Below are 6,000 nucleotides of genomic sequence, written 5' to 3' on the forward strand. Positions count from 1 at the left end.
TTTGTACGAACCAACTCCGGAAGACCAGCACCCAACTAGAACTCCTAGCACTCAATATTGTAGGCAGCACCTCACAATCAGCATATTATTTAATGTCTCATATACAAAAACTACAAACACAATGCTTTACGTCTTTGTTTAAAGACTCATTCAACTAATATTTGAAGTTCAACTCTCTTGTATATGTGTAAGTGAATTGTGTGTGAGGAAATTATCATTTACAGTATACATCTCAAATATATCCTCACACAAGGGTTTGTGCTCTCAACTAGCTGATTTTTTCATGTTAACTGTCGATGCTTTGAATCCTCTTCAAAAGCTCTTATTTGATCTTCTAGATGTTGTATTTATAGGGCCCAACAATGTTATATACGTTAGATACAAGAATATGACTGTTTAAAAAGTTTGTGTACTGTTTCTGAAATTGCAACGATCAAATTCGCCTTGCTGGACATTTTCCCGAGTGGTCAACTCTGGTCAACTGGTTCAGTTCAACCGGTCTTCAGCTGGTCTGGTTCAGTTCAACCGGTCTTCAACTGGTTTGGCTCAGTTTCAGCTAGTTAGCAGCTGATTCAGTTCAGTTGGTCAGCTGCTGGTTCAGTTTCAGCTGGTGTGTTAAAATAAGCCTAACTGATTTCATTTTGTACAAAACCAGTAGTTTCATCGTTATTTATCAGCATCTTAAACTTCAACTCAGACTTTGACTTCTAAAGATGATTTATAGATCATCGTCTTATCTTTCCAACGTATATTGAATCGCTTCATTTTGATTATCGAGCTGAGAGATATGACGAAAATTCCGCAACTGCTCAAACCCAACTGATTGCTGTTTTCGTGCAATCAGTTTGGTAATTCAGCGATCAGTTAGACCTTGATAACATCCGAATTTTCCCAACTGACGTAAAATACAAATTGTTCCAAATTGAGTTTTCTGATCAGTTAAAATGGCGGATTGTCATTTGGATCATCCGGTTGAGTGATATCGTCAAAATACCAAAGTTTGCCATAAATTCAGTTTGTGCAGAATTCAGTTTCAGTTTGCTTATTGTTTTAATAACTTCACACTTGAGTAAATATGTTAGAAACAAAACAAAAAATTTTGTTAACATCAAAATCAAGATTTCGAACATGAAATGTTCCAACAATACATGTTCAAGTTCAAGTCGATTTCAATAAATTCGATATGATTAAATATTTTACAAATCAACTTCGAAAAAGTTCACAAATCAACTTTAATTATTTACATATCTAAGAACAAATATCATATACATCTCTTAATAGTGGATAAGCATAGATCCAAATCCACATTTTTTTTAAATGTCATTGTCAATTTTTGTAAAAAAAAATACAATTGTGAGTCAACACGTGGGATTGCTATTAAATGAAATTATAATTGATATTAAATATGGATAAATAGTTGCAACTGAATTGATTACTTGTGTTGTACAGTTAATCGGTTAATTTAATTTTACAAGAAAAGTTTTTAGGAAATCTTTGTCCTATAAACAGAAAGTATCATCTTATTTATAAAGTTTTCAGAAGTGAAATAACAATCCCAATGAAGTTACGAGAAATCGAATGGAGATGCAATTAATGCTTTCTGAAAAATTAAAGAAGAATTGCAAAAATCAATATAGAAGTGGCACAAATCATGTCGTGATTCATATAGATTCCAGACTTTGATAAAAATTAATTTTAAAAAGTATATAGATTCACTTATTGACATTGGTATATGCAATAAACAAATGAGTAATCTTCAAAATTCAATATTGGGAACAATTTCAGAGAATCTATATTCAAGAAAAATTACATGAGTAATTTATCCAAGAATTTCTTACAACCTAGCAGATCGAGATTTCAACCGAGCTTTAACATTACATCAAATTTCAAAAAAAAAAAAAAAAAAAGATTGGTGAAGATGGTAATAGACCATATTCTATTACATGTCAAATTTCACATGCTATATCTAATATATATCACTCATAATTTTTTTATTATAAATGAGTTTATTGAAATACCAGAAATATTCAAAAAAGTTGCTTGGACATTTTTTTCAGAAAGAATCGAGCACAAGAAACATATATTCAAATCTAAGACAAACCGATTTTACAAAAGAATCAAAGCCTTAGACTGGAATCAAGAAGACAATATTTTTAAGGAGATAGATTAAAATTACATATGGGGAAAAACACATGTACCAGAAGCTCAACGTGTACCAAAAAAATTTTGACAATAGAAAAGTTTAGATGTCCAAAAAGATGAAGATAAGTCCAAATAATATATGATATTATAAGATAAATAAATCAATTTTCTTGTAATATTATATATTATTTTGTTGGAAACTAGATTCTGGAGTTTGACAAAACATGAATCAATCGATTAACAAAATATGAATCAACTGATACGCGCAAGCAAATTCGGCAACTGAACTTATCAACTGAAATCAGCTGATACAATGACACAGAGTAAACTGATCAGTTGGAACTGATCAGTTAAAACATTCAGTCGAATGCCTCAAAGTCTCTCAACTGAAGATGTCTCGGGAAAGAACAAAGAAGACATAACAGTTTACAAGAGCACCGCACAACAACCAAGACTACTTAAAACAACGCATTCCGGACAAAGCAATTAAGATGCCGAATTACACAATAAATGAAGCAAACAATATCGAAGGAATAATCAAGTGGAAACCAACGGATACAAAGATTCAAATTTATCTCAAGATTACCGTTGGAAAAGAAGAGTATAAATATGGCAGAAGAAAAAGAAGAAGTAACGATACATCATTCAGAACTTGCTATTACTCTGTCAAAATCTCAGCTCACTCTTACTCGATTTATTCGTAGCATTCAAGGCTACAAGTTGAGCAAACTAGCACTCTGTAATATTTGTTAATTCAATAGAGCTAAGATCAGTTAAGCACAGAGATCATTTTGTAATACTAAGAGTTTCAGTTTAGGCAGTGGGTAAGTCCTAACTGAAGTGGGTCTGTACAAGTGTTGTATTGGATCAAAGTCTTTTAGTGGAAATCCTATCCTTGTGATAGAAGGGGTGACGTAGGAGTAATTGAATTCTCCGAACGTCCAGAAACAATCCTTGTGTATTTTATTTCAGTTCTGTATTCTATCTGTCAGTCAGTTACCTTCCGCAACTACCTCAGTTTAACTGATTGATATTGACCAACAAGATTCCGAGAATCAGTTTGTCACCAAACTGAACTCAAAAATTCGATAAGACCAATATTAATTGAGAGTATTTATTCAACCCCCCCTTCTAAACACTCTTGACACGTCAATCGATCCTATCAAGTGGTATCAGAGCGGTTGAATCTTGTTCTTGAATACTTCTGATCTATAAATCTGCTAGCATGACTTCATTCAATAAAATTCCTATGTTCTCAAGAGAAGATTTCGATGACTGAAAAATCAGAATGCAGGCTCACTTAGCTGCACAAGATGATGACATGTGGTATGTCATAACAGACGGACCCATGAAGATTCTAAAAGCAAATACAGCAATTGCCATAACTGAAGGGGCACCACAGAGAATTCAAAAGCCCAGAGAAGAGTGGACAACTGAGGACAAAAAAAAAAGCCAATCTTGACAATGTGGCCAAAGATACTCTATACAAAACACTGGACAAAGCAACATTCAACAAAATAAAGATGTGCAAAACAGCAAAAGAAATTTGGGAAAAGTTGATTCAGTTATATGAAGGAAATGATCAAACAAAAGAAAATAAACTCTCTGTTGCTGTTCAGAAATTTGACAATATCAAAATGAAGGTTGGAGAATCAATGAATGAGTATGATGAAAGGGTGAGCAGTATTGTAAATGAATTAAATGCACTCGGAAAGGTGTATACTAACAAAGAGGTTGCACTAAAAGTGATGAGAGGTCTTCCAAAGGAATGGGATGTCAAAACTATGGCTATGAGAGAATCTAAAGACTTGAACCAGATCGAACTTCATGAACTATTTGCTGATTTAAAGGCTTATGAATTTGAATTGCAGAGCAGAGAAGGAGAACCATTTACTCCTACAGCTACAACTGCTCTAGCAGCTGTAAGAACTGAATCAACCAGTTCAGTCGAGAAATCTGCCGATCAGTTAAGCAATGATGCTATGTCATTATTTATCAAAAAGTTTGGGAGGTTCATGAGAAAGAACCAAGGAAACTTTCAGAAGCAATACCAGAGAAACAATTCCAAAGAAGAAATAAATGCTTGCTACAATTGTGGCAAAACAGGTCATTATATTGCTGACTGTCCTAAACCTAAAAAGGACAGTCAAGGATCAACTGACAGAAGAAAGAAATCATATGAGCATAAGAGAAGATCCAGAGATGATAAGAAAACCTACAAAAAGAAACATGATGTTCTATTAGCTGAAGAGAACAAATCCAAATGGGCAGAAACTTGATAGTGACGAATCAGAACCAGAAAGCTTATATAGCTCAAGTGATGAAGAGGAAGTCAAATGTCTAATGGCCAATGATACAGAAGCAGAATATCTTGCTGTTGGTAGCTGTTGTGCACAACTGATCTGGATTCAGCAACAACTGAAGGATTATGGAGTAACGTCAACTGAATCGCCCATATTTTGTGATAATACCAGCACAATTGTCATCACTTATAATCCAGTTCTTCACTCAAGGACCAAGCATATAGATGTCAGACATCACTTCATTAGGGATCATGCGTTAAAGAAGGATATTCGACTAGAATATATTTCAACTGAACAGCAAGCAGCTGACATCTTCACAAAACCATTACCCGAGGCTAAGTTTCTTACTTCCGAAATATTCTTGGTTTAATTGATTTATCTTAGAAATTATTAGTAATATTGCTTCACTAACAGAATTATATACAGAAAATAAGAACACAACAAATTGAAAATAACACTTCATTAAGAATAACAACGTTCCCATTTTACAGAAGATATCATGGAATCAACTGAATCTAGCCACGCCCTAACCCAATCATTTAACTCATAAATTCGAATTCTAGCAAATGCCCTAGACTTCGAAATCTTATCGACAACATGTCACTCCTTCCATAGCATCGCCTCCAAAAGACATTTGTCTTCAACCAAATCCCTAACATGCCTCACTTCAAAACGTTCAAGGTATTTCAGTGCTCTTGCCTCCTGAGCACGAGTAGGAATAGCACCACTGTTACTCACCCTCTTCAACTCATGAATCTTTTCCCATGTTAACATCACCTTCTGAAAAACATATATCTCCATCTTTCTCTTGATATCTTTTAAACGAGGGGTTGACTGCCCAGTAACATGAACATGAGTGCTGCTACATGCATCAGAATCAGACATATTGAAATATTTTTGAACTGATATTGCATCACATTTTTATCACTATCATCTTATTTATAGGAAAATGACGTTGGAGAAGCTGAAGAGTCTCAAGTTAATCAATGCGTCTTTCACACTTACCAAGGACTTTAAGTTATCAGTTGTTCATTGTCAACTGACACTAGTTTGAATTCTATTAATAGTTGTTAGTCTCTCATCAGTTCATTTGTTTACATACCACAGCTGATGAAATATATCATTTGCAGAAAAACAGAGTTAAAACCAGATAAATATTTCATTACTTATAAATGTTGGTCTGGATTACATCATCATACTTCTCCTCCACAACAATTATCCAAAATTTCAGCCAAACAGATAGAGAAGAAGGAGCAGTCATGAGAAAGCTGTGAGAATGAGCTATGCGCCTCAGGATCTTCAATTCCTTGCGAAGCATCAGCTGATACATGTGACCGTCCTTGAAGACGTCCACCCACACAGCAATATTCAAGTACTTTCGCACTTGATTCAGTTCTGCCACCAATTCAGGAATGGTGGCCTCCCCAGAGTTGTATAAGAGCTCAAGCTCCCGCAATCGCTCCCAGTAATGCAGACTTTCATAGAAGACTTCGTCTTCTATCTCAGCCTTCCTAGCCTCCACAGAAAAAGGGAGAAAGACTTGAGTCACCCGTAT

The sequence above is a fragment of the Primulina tabacum genome, chromosome 2 (assembly GCF_025594145.1).
Source record: "Primulina tabacum isolate GXHZ01 chromosome 2, ASM2559414v2, whole genome shotgun sequence".
In the NCBI taxonomy this organism is placed as follows: domain Eukaryota; kingdom Viridiplantae; phylum Streptophyta; class Magnoliopsida; order Lamiales; family Gesneriaceae; genus Primulina; species Primulina tabacum.